The sequence below is a fragment of the Calonectris borealis genome, chromosome 3 (assembly GCF_964195595.1).
Source record: "Calonectris borealis chromosome 3, bCalBor7.hap1.2, whole genome shotgun sequence".
Classification (NCBI taxonomy): domain Eukaryota; kingdom Metazoa; phylum Chordata; class Aves; order Procellariiformes; family Procellariidae; genus Calonectris; species Calonectris borealis.
Genome location: NC_134314.1, coordinates 29,773,439 through 29,794,062, shown reverse-complemented (window position 1 = coordinate 29,794,062; position 20,624 = coordinate 29,773,439).

The following is a 20,624-nucleotide window of genomic DNA, read 5'->3' as shown; positions in this document are numbered from 1 at the left end:
GAGGTATGATAAGATGGAAGTCTCAGTATTGTGGCTGCTCTGAATCTTTCCTGTCAAACAGCTTTCCAGGACTTTTTTTCATGTCATGAGAAACAGTGACGTCAACAGTTCTGTAACATATAAACAGCCTGAATAATAATATACATTACACATACAGCAAGAAGAAAGTGTACAGCTCATTTTTATCTCTGTTCTCAGTGTCATATGCGTTGTTCACTTAGTAGGAGATAATTCACCTTAATAATATTTACATTTGGCATTATTTGAGTGTTCAATGTCTTGAAATGCAGAATTTCTTCTCTAAAACACAGCAAGAAATATAAATATTATTCTTCATTTCTATATTTGCGTCTTCAAATATCTATGTGCTTTGATCATGTGAATGTCAATTCAAGTGCCATTAGCCATTTAGTCATAGTCAAGGACAGGAGAATATGAGCTCTTAGAATCATCACACAGCTAGTTTGTTTACTCCGTTCAATCAGATATAATAACAGAGAATTGGTTATGCTTGAAATCTTAGTGCAACAAAATAAATAACCAATTATTATAACATTATTTTTCTTAGATATTGAATATATATTCATCTGAAGTCTTTCATTTAAAAGAAACAGTGTTTTTGGACTGTGGCCCACTAGAACTTTTCACATATTAATAACTACATTTGGCATTGAAACACAGTTTTAAAAACATGCTGAGCATATTTTTTTAGCATGTGAACATCCACAGCAAAGTGCCACCCTCAAGTGATGTAAAAAATATCCAGGGCCACTGCCTTTTGGTGGAAGGCCACCCACATTAGCACAGGATGTAATTGAGTTTCTAACATTCAGAGACAGGTCCTTGCACAAGCACATTACTTACCAAGGTGCCATCAATAATGAAATCTAGACAGGGGATGAAAGCCTCCAAATTAGCAGAGTGTCACTTAGGACTTCAAACCTACTATTTTTACAGCCTCCCTCCAGGAGTTCTTCTTGCCTTTTGTAATCAGCACCAGAACTATTCACTTGCTCCCTGCTAAGCTTTTATCTCCATGAAGTGAAGGTGACAATGAAACACTCTCCTGCAAGATCCTCCTGGCAGCATTCCCACAATGCCTGCTGGACTGTTTTGATCCCATTCCATATGTCCACAATTTAAACAGCACTACAACTGCCTGTCTCTGAATTGTATCGTATCACACTGCAGGGCACAATCCCGTGGTACCTGAGTTTCAAAGTAATCTTCTCAGACAATTGCAATTTTCACATTAAAGAGCATGCTGCCTGGAACTTGATGATTACAGGTTTGTAAGGACAGGATCAAACAGAGGAAGATGCTAGCAGGAGTCAAGAATAAGAACATTATTCTGCAGACATAGCCGGTTTTCCCTTCTCTGAATGAATTCATTCGTCTACAGCAACAGTGATCTAAGCATGGCCTTGCAGTTACATATTTCTGCAGATACATTTGAGTAAATTTCTTATGTGTCACTGCACCCAGGAAAGCAATTTATGAGAGCGCTGGTTTTATCATTATCTAATTGTAGCTCTGGATTATTAAGTGCAGGGACTGAAGAATTAAGAATATCTTTGCAATATATAAAGAGGTACATATATGATAATTTACTTGAGCAATAAAACTATCAATTATTCTGGCTGCTGATTAAACACTATAAACACTGAAGAACCAATTTATTTTTCAGGGCAATTCACTTTCATAAACAGACACTAACTGCTCTTTTTTCTCTGAAGTCTGTCAAATGTTCTTAGCTCACATTACATCAGTATTTTAGTAAAATTACTGATGGTTAATACCGTAAATGATAGTTCTTTGACAGTGAAACACTCTGTCATGTCAGAATACTAGCTAGTGAAGGTCTGTGTTCATTTACGTATTGATTTTCTATTCAGAGAGAAAAAAATTACCTGGAGATTCCACAGCCTCTCTCAAAAATTTTAATAGAAAGATATTTGATACATAAATAGAGTATACATTAAAACACTACATTTCGTCTGGCAACAACTGACATGTACATGTTTACTAATGTTTTAAAAAAATCTAACATAATAATAACATAATAAACATTCTTATCAATGACATAAAGAATACACAGTTTTTAAATTAGTTTTCACCACTGGTTGTGGGACTACAGTAGGAAGGGCGAGATCCTCAGTGGGCACTTTGTGTTCTTTTCCTGGTCCTTGGTACCATCTGTACAGGTATAAATAAGAACTGTTTTTCTCCTGTTTTCTTCCTATAGTAGATGGTTGGTAGAAAGAATATAGACCACAGAGGCCTTACTTTAACCATATCCAAGGTGGTTACTCTGCCTGCACTGCCAGTGATGAGGGTTGAAATATTTTCCTCCCCTTCCTTTCCACTCAGAGAAGAGAGAGAGAAGCACAAGAGGAATCATGCCTGGACAAATTACTGGGACAAATTATTGGATCACAATTAAGGATCAGATTTTGACATCCTTCCTATTCCGTTCTCCTCTTCCCTACTTCATTCATCATCAGTACCACCATAATACCTAAGAATCTGTCTCTGGTAGATTTAATAATATGATTAACATCTCTCATGTATTCTCCTTCTCTTTTCAAGACCATGAATGGTGGGAGATCGGTGTATTACACTTTGGGATCTTCTACATACATTTTTACATGTATCTATATCCATCTATGTATCTACATATAGACTTATACAGGGACATATATAACCACTACTCTGAGTTAAAGACGACTGTGTCAAAGGAAAGTGAAGTAGAATAAAATAAAAATTCTTTTGTGATGGGCCTTAGTCTCTAGATGACTGCTTTCTACAGTTGGAGACTCCTGAGAAAGCTGTCTTTGCTGTACAAAGTAAATTTAACATTATTGGAAGTATTTGTTCTATAAATTTTTAGTATTTAGATAAGCTGGAACCAGGCCATCAAATGCCTTGAGTAGAACCCTTTGGATTCACTACTAGTCAGAATTCCCAAGCTTCATACCTAAATGAATCAATCAATTTCAATGGCCAAGTCAGATAAAGGTATGGGTAGCTGTGACCAAGTCATAATCTTCCAGGATGAATCAAATTTTCCCAGCCACCTGGAGTCTATAGAAAGCCTTATTTTTGGGCATTACTTCCGGCCACTGTATGGAAATGAAATATCAGTGAGGAACCTGGGACATTTCTAACACATGATCTAAACTGGTGAGCTGAATACATTTCCAAATAAAGGAAATAATCCTAAGGTTACAAACCTCTCAAATGTTCTCCTCCATCCTCTCCACCCCCCTTACTTATGATTACACAAGGAAAAGCACATTTTTCTCTATGATATCTCATTGACTTTTTGGCCTCAGTGACAGATGTGGAATATAAATCTATATGAGAAAAAATAACTGATGTTAGACAGCCATGAAAGAATCCACCTCATCCTTGATTAAGCCTGCACACTTAACTTAAAAAAACATGTGTGAAGAAAAACAAACTCCATGTGTACAGTCAAGTTGGCAATGAAGAATAGTAGCTAGAAGTTTTTTCCGCACCTCTGGCAGCCAATCTGAGATGGCTGGGGAACTATGCTGCACTGTTCATAGCTGTCCAGTAACTCACTATACGCTTGAGGCCAGAGGGTAACTACATGCCTCATGTCCTCAGGGCTAGGGTCTGCTGTTAGTCTACCCTTGAACAAAGAAGACAGTAAATTGTTTCATTCCAAAATTCACTGATCAGTGTCAGGTATAACATTAAAAGTTAGTGGTTGTTGTCTCCATCTATCTCTAGTTGTCATTATAAACTCTTTAATGAAGAATAATTTTTGTGATTTTTGCAAAAATTGGTTACCTTATAGATGGTATAACTATGGAAAGTATAACCAAAGTGTCAAAAGTGTCTTAAAAAAAAAAAGAAAATATTTCTGAGTTAAGAAAATCTGAAGAATGGTAAGTGAAAGACTTAAGGTGTCTATATCTGAGATATGTAGCTGTAATGTGACTCTGTTGAGATCCAGATACTATATAACTACATGAATTAATACCTCAGTATTACGGACATCATCCAAAACTAAATGGACTTTTGCCAGTGCTCCAGTTTTGATGTGATAAGGTATAATTTTAGTCCTAAGATACAGGAGATAAAACAGGAAGTCAAAATTATAGGAGAGAAAAAGAAACTGTGTTTTTTCAGTATCTTTGATTATTGTAGCTTTGCCATGTACCCTGCACTCACATAAATCTCTTTTAGGTTGTTTAACAAAGTAAAGAATGCGTGGTTACTTGGAAGCTTATTTGGCCGAACACTTCATCCCTTCCACTTCAATAGCATCTATACTCCTTTCTGTCTAACTAGGTTTGCATGTGGTGCCAATTATTGAAATAGGAATGCTATTTATAAAGATTATTTCAAAATCCAAATTTTTTAAAATCAAAATTGGATCTTGAGAATTGAACTTAAGGAAAAAAGGGAAGATGTGGCTTTCTGAGAGCTGAGGCTTTGAAACATTCAATATCAGTAAGGGTAAAATTTTCAATAAAAGAGGAAGCTAGCAACACAGAGTAATCAAATAATAGTAATTAATATTTTTTATGAATGAACCCACCACTATTTGAAAATCAGCATTTATACACTAATAGTTAAAATCCCTGATTATCCACGCATGTATGCATCCACATCCATTGTGTATTAAATATAATAAAATGTATTAAGAAGTTTGATTATTTTAATTCTACTAATATTTCTCTTTCTTTATGCAATCTTGTTTCTTATTCTGATTAAACTTTAGCCATTCTGTGTGGCCAGTTTTCAGGTTAAAGAAGCTTTTACTTTTCTTAAAGATATGCAGATTTTTCTTAGAGGACATATTATGTCCATGTCTATGTCCATTCCCATATTATGGAAAGAAGAAAGAAGATATCAAAGTCACAGTGCTTCTTCAGTTTTCTAACATTCTGCATCAGATATACCTGAGTGTCTTAAAAATATGTTCATAATGGTTTTGGAGACCAACTGTTAAAATATGAAGGCATAAGTCCTATTTTAATCGGAAGGGCAAACCAACTTGAAGAGCAAAGTTGCAAGTTTTGTCTGGTCAGATGGACTGCTACAGATATTTTTCAAGCTTACTACTTACAGGAGACATGAAAATCTGGTTTTCCATAGCAAAGACATGTAATCTTATTTGTCAGAGCACAGCTGCCTGTCTTCTTAGTGAGAAGTTAGACTAGAGGTGATATCTCATGCAAATTGACAGCCATGTGTTGTGGGGGTCACTTGCACTTTATGAAGTAGTTAGGACTTATAAGTACTCCTGAAAGCTTCAAAAGAAATGCCCTACCTAAGCAATATAAATGGCTATATACAAATAAATCTTTAGGCAACTGTTCTATGTAGTTTGCATTGGGATGAAGCTGCATGTTACACATTTTTGTCACTTGCTCTTCGGGAATCTTCCTTACCTAGAGAGATTTAAATTTGCAAATGACAGCCACAGTTTTGTAAGGCCTTTGAAGCAACTGCTGTCATTAGTTGTGCGTTATGCAACAAGAAGCATGTCACTGTTATTTAGCAAATAAGAATGCATAAAATAATACATGCAAACTATGATAGCAATAAGAGCTTATTGATTCCAATGTAATCTAAGCTAAGAATATTAAAATATGAAAAAATGTATTGGAAAAATCTGTTAATGCTTCTTCAAACAGGAATTCAATTTTCTTCTTCAGGAACTAGAAAATTAATGCCTGACTCTGAACAACAATGGGGAGAAGGGGACCTTGACAATGACATCACAGTCAAAGGAGCCACCGATCAAAAAAGTCTCTATGTGCCTGATCTTCCCAGTCAAGAAATAGGAGAGAAGGTCTCTCAAACCGTTAACAACAACCCAAGGCAACTCAATTTGAGTCATGTGCCCTTCACTGCGGACTGAACTAAAAGGAAAAAAAAAACCAAATACAGAACATTTTGTTAAAGAAATAGCTATTCAGCTTTCTTGAGATGAGACTAGTTGACACTCCTTCTGGGTTTTGGGGTGGATTTTTTTTGGGGGGGGTGGTAGGTGTTCTGTTTGTTTGTTTTTATTTTTAGAAAATCAAGTATATCTTACTGGTATTTTTATCAGCATTTGTCTATTAAGAGTGACGTTATAATTCCATGGAGGATAGAAATAACAACGTATCTGAATTTTACTTCTGTCTTGTTAACAAGTTAAGACTTTTTTTTCTGATTAAACAATATTGATGAATATTTTGATATCTATGGAGAAATGCATGTGCTTCAGTGCATAAGAGGAGTATTGACTTTGGATACCTCTCTATTCATCAAATCAGATATTAGTACACAAAAAATAGGCAAACTATTAGCTTATTACACTAGTGTAGCCTATTAATATCAACATTGTGATTCTCTGCAAAGGTGGTGGCAGCCATGTAGTATTACAGCTGAGAATGGGATATCTGAATTCAGCCAGACATTACAGTGTCTGAAAAGGCATCATAAAAAAACCTTCTGCTTTCCCCCTCAGTTCAATCTGGCAGTAAACTATAACCATGAACTAGATAGATAGAAAAAAAGGCCAGTCATACCTACTAAAACATTCATTGATGTTTTCCATTTCACACTCCTAATCTGTAGTAAAACCTTCGGTCCCTTGCAGTTGCTTTTCATTAGAGGCTTGATTTATCTTTTCCATCATTTTTGTGTTGATGCAGACAATTCATCTGCTTGGTATGTTTTATCAGCTGAATTATTCTTTTCAGTTTTCTTTTAGGATTATAACCTTCCTTTTCATCTGCTGCTACTCTACCTCCGTTCTTAAGGAATATAGTTGCTGATTACAGGACCTGGGAAAATTTAAGCTTTTAGTTGAAGTTAACACAGAGTTAAGAATTTGTACTGCACATTATAGACACTTCTTTCTGTTCTGTTTTCTAACAGAAGAAATTAAAAGACTGTGACAATATTGACTAGATCATTAGACAAACAAAATAGGAGCAAAAAAAAGGCAGAATATAATAGAGATTAAGATAGAGTGATGATGGCTTCTCAAAACCCTCAGACCCATTCTTACAATTTGCCACAGAATATTTATTTCCTCTGGCCTATTATTCCACTGAGCAGGAAAGAAAAAAGCTTGCACCCATTGCCTGCTGAAACTGATGGTCTAATATTTGGCGGATACGGTGCTGAATGTATTGATCTGCAGGTAACGGATTTCATGAACAATCTTTGAAATCTGTTATAGGACACTTTAGAATTTTGTTCCAAATCAGAAAACATCCTAGATCGTGCATCATTTAGGCATGAGCTCTCAGTCAGTGAGTGGTGAGACAATTAAAACTGTTTAAATTATTATTACTTCAGGATTTTGCCTGATTATTTTTCTCATCAGCCCAAAATGGACCATATCAAGGAAAATATATTCAGGATTAATGATTTTTTTCATACTCTTAACCAGCAGAAAAGCCTTGAAGTGCCAACTGTAAGCAAATGTAGCAAAGATTTCCATCATCAAAACAGACAGTCTGAACTGTAATAAAATGCAAATACCTAATAAAACCAGGAAACAATATGCCATACATGTCACATATTGAAACATCTACAGTTGCTCCAAGACAGACATGTTCAGGCTGTCACACAGTGGCTTGGAGAATTTCCATCCTTAGTGGAAAAAAAACAAAATGAAGGCAAGATTTTTGGGAGTCTCCCTTCCACTGCTACATATTACAATAAAACTGAATCCACCCAGTTCTCCTTCTTCTGTCTATGGGGTTTTCTGGTGATCATTATGTAACATGAAAAAAAAAAAAAACCCAAACCTTTTGTGGTAGAAAATATATGTAGGAATTTGAATTTCCATGGTTTATATTTCTATGATTTTCTAAACAATTTTGGATGCCTTAGCATATATGCATGGGTCTAACATATAAGAAACAAGACTTAAAAGAAACCTCTACACTTCTGGACTGGCAACTGAAGGCCAGATAGGAGAACCTGGGGGCCTAAAATGTCACTAGATCTATTTTTTCTACATCACAGAAATCTATGTCATTTTCTTTGAGGTGACTACTTTCCTGATCCATCTGGAATGAAAAAAACTGAACTTTTAAAAATGAGGTGAGTGTGCAAGTAGTCAGGTTGCATTCCTGTATGGCCTAGGGCAAGATATTCATATTAACAAGAGTTAATTATGATAGCTGCAGATCTTAGAATATCTCACAGACTATTTACATCAAGTTAAGTACCCAAGTTAATAAATTCAGCTCTCAATTTTATGTAGACTCAAGTATGTACTCAACCTTACACATCTTTGTGAAATGTGTGGAATGATGCACATAATTTAGTTGCAGAAATATTACCAGGACAAGGTCCAAGGTCTTAATCTCACTTTCTTAAAGCTTCATTCTTTTTTTTTTTAATAATTTGAGATGCTTAGAATAAGAGCTTTTCTTAGCTTAAATGAAAGTGTCATATTTTATAAGACTGAGTCAAAGAATCATAACATATCTTTGAAAATAGTAGTTGGAAGGACCCTACTAATGCACATCATTTTGAGGCAAGCTGGAGCTATATTATGACTAAGCTTACAATGTTATGCAGGATACTTCATTCCCCCACTGCAAGTTTGTTCTGTGTTGGGAATAAATCCGTGGCTGAGACCTTACATATACTACATGTGCTAGACTGAGCAGTAGCAAGCTGCTTCGTCCTCTGGCAGCATGAGGGTGTTCAGGTATCCCTGTGGTCCTGGGGACACATAACCCCATATGATTTAAAGGGAAATGTACAGTTTAATCACTAATGAATGTCACATTTGGAATTTAAAGTGTAATTTATGGAGCTTTGCAAATCTGTATATCAAATTTCTTAAAACATAGTATGGTATTTGCTAAAATTATTTCAGACAGCAAATACTTCTTGTGTAACAAAGTTACTGCCCTGGGTTTAAAGTAACTTATTGAACATCCTCCTTTAAAAATGCTACAAGATCATCCTTCCTTTTATCATTTTAGTATCCAACCCTTCCACCTTTGGATTTGCAAGACATTGTATGCTTTGTCCTATACAGAAGATATCTTGGATGCAGCCTGCAGGATGCAACCTGTAGCCTCTTCTACAATTTGCCCTTTAAGTGTTTCTTTCTCAAAGAAACTCTCTCACTTTTTCCACTTGTACAGGAGAATATGTATAGAATTCAAGTGTGAAGCTAGAGCCATCACAATGTAGTTCAATTTACGAAGCAGTGGTTCTCACCTTTCATAGAAACCTAGCAAAGATTAGAATTTTCAAAGCTCCTGAGTAACTTAGAAAACTAAGGCCAATGACTTTCAAAGAAATGTAGGCTCTTTGGAACAGAGTGTATATACATTTTAGACAGGAAAAGATGAAGTTTTGTATACACACACACCAAATGATCTTTCGAGGTCCCTTCCAACCTAGGCTGTTCTACATATGCATCCATCAACGTATATATACTTATACATATATATAAAAATCTTCTAACATACAATTAATATATAAATATATATAAAAGCACATCAATTAATTAATTAATATTTTGTAATTACTATATCTTGATTATATGATTAGACAATAATAATCATGTTTTCCTTTTATAATTCCTAATAGGACATCTAGTAAGTATTCCTGCCTCATTAGTGTTCTAAACACTTTGTGAACTTGGTTTTCAATCCCTTTATAAAATTATATTTCACTTCCTAAGTTGCTAAGTTCCTAAGTTCCTAAGTTGCTAACGAAGCTGGTGAAGGGCCTGGAGCACAAGCCTTATGAGGAGCGGCTGAGGGAACTGGGACTGTTTAGCCTGGAGAAGAGGAGGCTGAGGGGAGACCTCATTGCGCTCTACAACTACCTGAAAGGAGGTTGTAGTGAGGTGGGTGTTGGTCTCTTCTGCCAAGTAACTAGCGACAGGACGAGAGGAAATGGCCTCAAATTGCACCAAGGGAGGTTTAGATTGGACATTAGGAGAAATTTCTTTACTGAAAGAGTGATCAGGCCTTGGAACAGGCTGCCCAGGGAAGTAGTGGAGTCACCATCCCTGGAAGTATTTAAAAGACATGTAGATGAGGCGCTTAGGGACATGGTGTAGTGGGCATGGTGTGTTGGGTTGACGGTTGGACTCGATGATCTTAGAGGTCTTTTCCAACCTGTATGATTCTATGATTTTATGATTCTATGATTCTATGATTCTATGATTCTATATGACCTGAGAACTGGGATTACTATATTCACTTTGTTTTCCCACTAGCCCTTCAGCACAGAGCTTGTACCAAAACTCTTTCTGATGTTGTCAAGTTCCCATGCTGGTGAATCTATAAAAGGAGTAACTACAGAATGGTCCCCGTAATACATTTTTATTTGGAAATTAGTGAGGCTGTTGGAGAGAAGCTTCTCACATGCAAGGTAGGAAGGAATGGAGGGAAGATATTACTTACTAGTTAAAACTGAAATTCTCAAACCTCTGGTTTGCTGCTCCAGCCTCATTCCTTCACTAGAAACATTACTGCTCTGCTCAATTCTTTCCCCTATTCCTCCTCAGTGCTCAGCTCCTTCCCTCATTGCCTCTACTTAGTACCTGTGGGCTAGCCATAACCTTGTCAGGGGAAAAAAAAAAAAGATTGGGAGAGATACATAAATATGACAAAGAGTTTTTATTCTTAAAAGAATTTTGTAGCCACTAGTTAGAAGGACATAAAAGGAGCCTCTTCCCTCTTCTTATTGTAACTACTCCTGTTCAATGATCAAATACTAATGGCTTAATGCCATAATTGTGTGAGTAATGTACAGTCATTACAAGTATGGATTGTACTAGAGGATGGCTCTCCTATTCGTAGGAATTGCATGCCTGCCCTTAGCCCTTAGCATTATATATCTTCATTGTAGCTCTGTGAAATTTCAGCAGGTAGTAGCCATCGTGACAAGAGTAAAGCTGACAGAGATGTCTTCCACAACCTTTTCTGACTTGCTTTGGTGGGACTTTGATAACGTTAATGAGACTGACATCAGCCAGAGTGACAATACTCTGCAAGATTAGATTAACGCACAATCGAGTGCACGGAATCTTGTTTCCCCTTTGAATGTTTCAAGTGGAACAAAAATACGTCACGGTCTCCAGATGATCACAAGTTTAAGATTAGAAATGGCAACCTTAGACGTATGGGAATGTATTTCTTTTATCACAATTAGTCTGCTAAGATCAGTAGGCATTTCTATTCTTTTTCTAAAAACCTCACCTGCAGCAATCATGTCTCCCATTATGAGTAAGCCCAATGCAGTTGCCCAATGTCCTCTTCCAGAACACTCAAAATGAAAACAACAAATACATGCCTGGCTGCTGGAGGCTGTGGAGAGGTCCTCAGACATTGTGAGACTGAGGCAGGCAGACTGAGGCATCAGAGAGAAAGGACATGGGCTTTGGTTGAAGTTATTGGCAGGACTCTTCAGAGTTTATACCAGATTAAGCTAAAAGGTGTTCATGCTGTTATATGGAAAGACACATGCTCACGGGTCTTACCTTTGTCCTCCAGTCCCATTTACGTATCAGATTTTCTTCTTGTCCTGGTTCCGGCTGGGACAGGGTTAACTTTCTTCCCAGTAGCTTGGGGGTGTGTTGTGTTTTGGGTTTAGTGTGAAAGGAGCGTTGATGGCCCATTGATGCTTTGGCTGTTGCTGGGTGGTGCTTGCACCGGGAGGGGGGAGCACAGCCAGGGTGGTGGACCCAGCTGGCCAATGGGGTATTCTATACCATGTGACATCATGCTCAGTATAAAAACCAGGTGTGTGGAGGGGCTCGCCCCTCGTTCGTGACACGCGGTCGGCGGTCGGTGAGCGGTTGCATTGTGCATTGCCTGCTTTGTGTATTCTGTTATTGTTGTTATTCTCATTGTTTTTATTACTGTTCTACTTAGTTTTATTTCAATTATTAAACTGGTTTTTTCTCAACCCAGGAGCTTTCCTACTTGTGCCCTCCCGCTTCTCTCCCCCATCCCACCGGAGGGAGGGGTGATCGAGCGGCTGCGTGGTGTTTATTTTTGCTGGCTGCGGTTAAACCACGACACTAATCCACTGTCTCTGCCAAAGAGGATCCTTGTCAGTGTGAGTGCTCAGCCGAAGTGCACCTTCCAGCCTGCAGACAACAGCTCTTATTGTGAACACTGTGAGAGCAAAGGGTGAGAAGTGCAGAAGTCCCCACGTACATGAAGTTTCTGTGGAGATAGCGCTGGCTTCTTCCCAGGACTTCCTCTGCCACTGAAGAAATGCCATCAAATCTTCTCATTATTTTGCCTTCATCCATAAAGGCGTGGATCCATACCCCAGAGGTGCCTATTTCTCTCCTTCATTGGGAAACTGGAGTAACTAGTGCAGAGTCAGGTACCTGACTGTTAGATGTGTAATGTTAGGTGAGATGAACACCATCATTAACTACACCAAAAGACTGAAGATCACAATCTAACTGTGAGGAGATAATGGCTTTTGCTACACACACAAGCAATATCAGAAGCATTTTATTTTGTAAATGTCAATGGCTGATAAAAAACTTGAGTGATTTATGTTCAGCAGCCTGTTTCTTACTTCAGATCTTACTTCACAGATGTCTTCCTGTGATCTCAGTGAAGCTTTTAATTGTACCAAGCATGATTAAAAACCTTTCAGTGAATGCTGGTATTCACTCTCCTCCTTTTTCAAATATTATGTCTATCTACCTTATTTTCTGTAGAGTTGTGGAGTTGATCAGTCCCTACCCTGCAAGTGATCAAACATGGGAGACTTCTCTATAGTTATCAGAACAGTGCTTTACCTTTTGCAGAACCAATCTTTAATTAATGGTTTCAAGGTCTGGATCTTTGAGCCACAGCATTTTTTTTATCTTCTGTCACCTTTCTTGTATCAAACACCATGTGTGGTACACTCTCATAATATAGCTTCATTTTAACCTCATATTTACATTTTTTTTTAACTGTTATAATTAGTTTTTCTATGGTCTTCCACCAAAAATATGAGTGATAAAAATGAAGTCCAGATATTCTATTAAAAAAAATATTACTGTTTTACTTTGTTCTCCAACATCTTTACTGGGATTCCTTAGTCTTTCCACATTACTTGTCATAGAGGCACAAAACCTTAGTCAAAAAAGAAGGGAAAGAAAAGACGAGCATTTTGTCTGTTTCACCGACACAGAAATTGGTCATTAGCAACAAAGAATAAAGATTGTCATGTTAATATGCCATCTTTTAAATTTGGGTTATATTTTATACATATGTATGTGTGCATGTATTTTTAAAGCACTATTTGTCCACAAGTTTCTCTTGTCTGAGACGCTGTATGTGTATGCAATTTATCTGAGCTAGACAATATTGATGCTGTGAGAGATAAGTCTTGCATACAGTGAGAAAACACACCAAAACCAGAAACGAAAATATAACTATGTTTTCTAACTCCCTATGCCTTAGTTTTTGCTGTCTTTTTCTATTTGTACATCCCCTAAAAACCTACACAAAATCCTAGTCTTATGACAATGAAGTTCTTTTTGTTAGTTACCCTTTATATACACACATAGAGTAACAATCCTTGAGCCCTTGGACTAAATTTATACTGATACATAAAATGATCCAAGGACGGTTTGCTGGCCTGAAGCCAGCTGGCATCCAGAAGCAAAATATTCTCACCCCCCTCCCATATAGGGTGGCTACCTCCTGGCTGCCTATTGGGAAAGGTCCCTGATGGGGGGACCTCAAACCATGCCTAAGACTCTACTAATAATTTAACAGCATGAACAAGCATATACCGATGTTCAGTCCTGGGCCCTGGTGCTGTTTAATTTACTGATAAGCTATAACCTTAGGATCCAGAAACTACAGCTTGAAAAGCACTGCTTTGGACAACTGTGTTTCTAAAAGTCCAAGACAGGGAAACCCACTGCTTAAAAAGTACGTGCACAACCTGCATGATTCACTGGTTTTGGAATCAACATTCGCTGCCTCCTGACTCTGAAAGTCAGAAATCAGAAATCAAACTCTGATAGTGAGGGACAGCACACCTGTGGTTATACTACAGTGCAAAGGGAAAGAATTGGAAGGAACCAAGGGTGTACCAAATATAAAGGTTAGAATTAATGTGGGCACCTGTTATCTGCTGATTTTTCAGGCCCACTCATTATTTAACTAATTTGTTCTTGCAGACCTTTGAATAAGTGAAAAACTATATATGCCTTTGTGCTAGCCTAATGGGCTGGAACATCACTCCATTTCCCCTTCGTCTGAGAAACAAAAAATGCTCCCTACAAAGCCTAACTTTTTTTTTTTCTTTTTACTTTCTGAATTATTTATAAAGCATTTTTGACAATCAGTGTAAGGGATGTGAAAGCACAGGGGATGGCTCTGTGGGGTACAGCAAAAGCTTTGAAATACCCAGGTCCCTAGAATCAACAGCTTTTATACAAGATAGTTCTGTAGTGAGACAAATACAGCAGACTTTGGAGAAGACTTGATAAAGTTGTACCTACTGCTGGTGGCATTGAACATCCCACAACAGTCTGCATAAAATGGAGGACTGCTTTTATAACCGTAGCCTCAGTCTCCCTGGCACTGTGAGGCATGAAGTGTTATCAAGAGCTTTTCCTGAACACTGCTTTCGATAGTAACAGTATGAACCTACAGTGCAGATATCCAATAAGTTATTGTTTCCATAGGGAGACAGGTATATATGGTGTTCTGTTCACCCTAAGTGATGCACACAGAAAAGTTTTTTCTCTGCTTCTTTTCTTCGGTGGAGCACTAGTAACAAGCCCAGCAGAGCTACTTTAGGGTACAAGCTAAGGAACAGCCCTCTTTACTTCTCTGTTTAAAGGTCTTGAATGTCTCACTCAAAGATTCAGCAGCCCCTCAACTTTATGATACAGTAGATTAGAAAATGTGAACCTCATCTTGTGTTTGTCTAAAATTTAAATAAATATACTTTTCACCCTAATTCTCACATTTCAGATTTATCCATAATTCATATTAAAATCCACATTGCCTTCCCCTAAAACCAATTTGTTGAAATAATAACCTGGGGGAATCAAAGGAAAGAAGCATAACAAGTTACAATTTTTTCTGCTTTGCTCATGTTTGTACTAGTGGGAAAGAATTCAAGAGGCACATGTGTCTTTATCTCGTTTATTAAAGAAAATCAATTCATTATACAACCTGCATTTTCTCTCCTGTGTTTTTGAATGGTGCCTCTATGCTTTGCTATCCTCCAGGGTGAAAGTATCTATGATATTTAAAATACTAAACCAGCCTTCTTGTTGCTGCATGTAGGAACAACTTCAGTAGTATCAAGAGAATTTCACTGGTAATTAATTTCACCCATGATGGCATATTATGTAAATAATTCATGTTAGTGTGCAATACCAGAGTAATTTTAAAAGGTTTAAAGACTGAAGAAAAGGAACCAGCTAACTCCATGGGAGACCAGCAGTAGGACAGAAGACAAGGTGAAAGAAAAGCAGCAGAGGAAATATGGGAAAAAAAAGTAGTATATGTATAAGGGAAATTGGAGTGAGGAATATGTGAACAGAAAACTACAAGTTAGAATTAGTGAGACAGAAATCAGTAAAGTAAAAAAGAAGACATAGGTAAAAGAGAGATGTGGGATAGATTTTGAAACACATAACTGATAAGTGAAACAAAAGACAGTCTTTCCCTCTGTCCCGTGAAAGCAGCCATAGCAGACAACCTATTCTAACGTGACTCAAGTGAGTATCTTTCTCCAAACTATATTGGAAGCTAAACTCATGCAGAATGATTTTACTGTGTTGTAATAAATATGCATTGGAGTGGTACTGTCTTTCCAAGTTGCCTGGTTCGTCTGCCTATAAGAAAGTGCAAGAGAGACAGTACAGCTCAGAAGAAAGAAGTCCATCTAGAAATTCTATGCTGCATGGTAAATGTAGAAAATAAAATAAAAGTCTAGTGTGACCCTGGGGAAAGAAAAGAAAAAAGCTGTGATAACCTGTAGACTATCAGTATGGTAAATGACATTTTTCAAGAAATCTCCTGCACTTTCTGCAATTTTTAGTCAAGAAATAAGGCATAATTGTCCTCAATCTTCCTTCTGTCTCTGTCCCTAAGACAAATAAATGGTGACTATCTAAAAATGGGTGACAGTGATGTCTTGTCAACTTTCCTAAGTTTGGAAATACACTACAAAGTCTACTAGGAAGGTTGTTTTAGTATTTCATGCACTTCCAGAAATGAAAGATAAAATGAGTTTTACAAACCAAGTCCCATCTTGAAACTGGTTTGCAACAAAGCCAGTTATCTGGTCAATAATTATATATAACACTAGTTCATAATTTAGATTCTTTTACATTTGGGTATTCATAAGACATTGAAAAAATGTGTAATTACATAAAAATGTTTAAATTTTAACTTGTTCCCCCAGAAGGTGTCATTTACTGTTTACACTGAAAGAAAATCTGCCAAAAAAACCCAGCAGCAAAAGAACTGAATCTCTTTGCCTACCTTATGTTGTCTTTATGTTCCCAACGGTAATGCTGAATAGATTTCTAAGTTCTCCCCAAAAACCACACCTTTAAGATTAGGGTTGGGCTTTTGTATTGTTTCAGTAAACATTCTTTCAATATGTGTTCATGTAGTGCACATCTGTTTTTAGTTGAGTGTGTGGATAAGCTCGTCTGCTGAACACAGTAGTGCTGAAAGGCCATTTTCTGATAGTAGATTTGAACGGATGTTCCTTCCTGGATTTATATGAAGCATCACAAAGTATAAATAGCAAGCAGTCATCTTTCTATAGAAGTCTTCAACAGAAAGAGAAGTGGGCTCTGCCAGTACAACCAAAGACACCGTGGTTATGCTGCAGGTGTGTGCTGCAGGGCAGTCTGAATTAGCCTTGGTTCCTTGGCTGTCTAAATGAGGGGCTGACCAGCATGCCCTGCAGCTCCCTCTTGGTCCTCATGCACTGGATCTCTTTCCATTTGAAATCCAGGTACAGGACAGGAGTTGTGGAGACTGATGCTTGGGTTTCATTCTGAGGTGGAGGTGGGCTGCACTTGAAAATGTTCCTAGGTCCCAAATTTTAGATACAGCCTAAATATGTGGTATCTTTAATGCTCCACAGCTGATGGCAAATCAAAACCAAAAATCTTCATTAGGAACACTAATAGGAAGTGTTGTTCTAAAAGGGAAGCTGGCTTTAGCCATACTATACAAAGAGCTAAAGTTACAGCTTGCAACATTCAGGTCCGATTCTCATTTACACGAATGCTCTTATACTCTTTTTCGCTAGTGTAAAAGGAGCCTTAAAGCAGGAATTATCCCATGCTGAGACTTCCTTTTTATCTGAAGAATGCAAAGGGATGTCAGCATGAATAAGGTCTTATTCCACATGCAGAGTACCAGGTAATTAATGGACTATTCTCGGTGTCAGCATATGGTTACTGACATTGTGTCTTACCCAATTCTTTGAAAACAGACTGAGTTATGCCCAGCTTTGCTGGGTCCATCATTCGCGCCTACCACCATCTTGCCTTGTGTAATTCTGGTTTGTGAAACTTAGGACAGAGTAATTTCACTGTCTTCCACGCATCAGAAGGCTCCGTCATTTCTGCATCAGACTCGATCGCCACTGAGATATTTCTCTCTCACTTTCAGCTCAGTGTCATCACCTACATAAGACTGAGGTTGTTTATTCTGAGCGTATTTAATCAGGGTGGGCCCAAGGGATAGGCACAACAGCCTCCCACATGCCATAGGAGAATTTTACAGGGTATATCCTGAGTCCTAAAGACTACTTGTCAGCCTTTCTTACAATCAGGATTTTTCTCAGTTTCATATTTGACAGTGGAATCAGAGACTGTAGCAGCAGTGAGGGGGTGAATCTGCCCCCAGAAGTAATCCCAAGACCCTGGGCCACAGGACAGGCAAGCTTCATTTGCAGTCCAAGAAAGCCACGCTGTTATATAGTGTATGTGCAGATTTCAGGCTGGGCCCAGAGTTCCATCCCAGAAAGAAAATCAGAACTGGCTAAATACAAAGATTTTAAGAGACCTACGTGTTAACATATCTGGTTTTCCTGAATGGCACATCAACCCCAGAATTTCTGTTTCAACTAGGATGTATATTGCAGAAAGACATCTAATCTTTATTGGAACACTTATCAATCATCTAGGTAACTTATTCTCTTGGTTAGTGATGATTCACTGTAAAAATGCATGTTTCATTTCCAGTCTCAATTGACCTATGCTCTGTGTTCAGGCTCTAGGTCTCTAATATCTTTGATAGATTAAACTTCCCTCCAGTGTTGGAAATATCTGCATTTATAGACCATGATCAGGTAGCTTCTTAACCTTCATTTTGTTAAGCTAAATTGATTGAGCTGGTTTAATATCTCACTGTAAAGGCTTTTTTTTCAGAACGTCCATCATTCTTGTAGCTCTTTTTAAAGCCATTTCCAATATGTCAACGTTGCTTTAAAATGAGTTCATTAAACAGAACACAGTACAGGTCTCACTAATATTATAGAGAATCAAAAATAGCACTGTACTTCCATTTTTTATTCCTCTTTCTATTTATCTAAGAATCATATTTTCTTTCTTAGCCACTGCTTCACACCACGCGCCTAGTAAAATCTAGTGCCCTATATTGATTTCTACTGCCTAGGGGATGTTTTGGGCCAAAGTCCATGTTGGATATAACCACATTTAACCATTGCAGAATAATTCAAAATCTTCAGCAGTCAACCTAAGTATGTAACACTTTAAAATATGAACCTATTTTATAGATGATTGCCTGCACAAATACAAGGAATATTTACCATATGACTACACCAGTAATTTTTAAAATGATAAATAGATTTAACGTATTCAAAACTTGTGTAGGATATTGAAGGAATATCTTTTAAAAACACCACTGAAAAAAAGAAAAATCAGAGAGAATAATACTGCTTTTTTTCATTATGAAAGTATTATCTGACTTCTTTGTATCATATTCAACCATATTAATTACACAGTGGTACTGAACACTCAGTTAACTGATCTGTGGGTGACTTAATGAGTCAGATTTATGTCACAACAATGTTTAATTAAAATGTGATTAATGACCATTGCCATGCTGTCACAAAGATGCAGAGACAGTCTCATAGTCCCAGTTCTGTGAAATTTAACAGTTTTCCTTTTTTTTTTTTCCTTACTGTATGACATACAGTTTTCCTATAAGTATTCAGTGATCGGGCAAGACATTTCTTTATAACACAAAAAAATGCCTACCACCTCTCTGTAGCACCACTGGTGCTATCTTCACATTTGCCTTCAGAAAATGATTTTAATTTTCCTTTTTTCATTTGATGCTTAGTTGGAGAGATCACTGGGTGTGTATGGTGATATAATTCAGCTACTTAAGCTGTTGAGCTGGAGTACTGTCTGCCCTCGTGCTTTGCCTGGCAAAGCTCTGGATGGGTCAGGGAGGATCTCTCTCCTTTGTGGGTAAGCACTATCTTCACAAGGTCAATGCTAAGGAGTCAGCACCTCAGGTAGGCAGGGTTGTGCAGGGAGACCCAATCTAGCTCTGGGTGAGATAGTTCAAGAATTAGAGTCAATACAGATGTTGCACATGCAAGTCTGGGAGGTGTAATTTGCCACACTGCTGCAGCAAGACAACATCTAACTTAAAGCTGGAACGGACATGCCTCTTGTGGTCTTCCTTGTAGGGATATCCCAATGACTCATTTTATTTTTTGATCCAGGTAAGGTTTAGGCAGGAGCTGGAAGTTTCTAGCTTTGCTGTCTGAATAAATTACAATGGAAGAGACAGGCAAGAAGAATCAAATTACAACATACTGCACTGTGATGACAGGATCCTAGAACTTCTTTTAAATGTAATCTTTCATGTATATTTATAGTATATTTTTGCTCAGCTTGAGTCAATATTACTACCCCATGGTGAAAAATATAAACAAAAATTTGTTTGCTTTTCTGAACACAATTCATTAAAGTTCTCATTTTTCTGCTGATAGCTCCAGTACCAGAGGAAAATATTATTTTTTTCATATCAGTTCATGTTTTATTAGGTTATTTCACTTGCCTCTTATTTTTAAGTTTCTTTCACAAGGGGTACTTTACAGGGTTCTCCCTACTCTTTTGTGAGAGACGGATTGATTTGTTCGCGTTCAGAAGCAAAGGCATAAGTAGACTGTGCTTCTGGATAAAGAAACATCAGCAACACAAAAGACAATATTTTGACAGATTATCTAAAAGTCACTAATGCTAGGGTAACAAAAAAGCATTCCGTTTCAGATTCTCAACCGTGTGAGATAGCAATATATGCTTGAATGGTTGTAACCATCAAGAGCAATAAAAATGTTTAATACAGTTTTTGTTTTCTTAATATTTAGAGCAAACTATAAGACATGGAGGTAATGTTAGCCAGAGAGACAAGTAGCCAAGACAATTCTAATTTTCTTTTTACCACTGGCTGGGGAGGTGTATGTGCTTCCAATCGCAAGGTGGGTAATGATCATACAGCTCCACTATCTCCTTAACCACGGTTTGACTGCATCTGCCCTTTGCATCAATACACTTGCATGCCATTTTGCTACTTTCAAGGACAAAGCAGCACCACAGACTGTTGCAATGCATG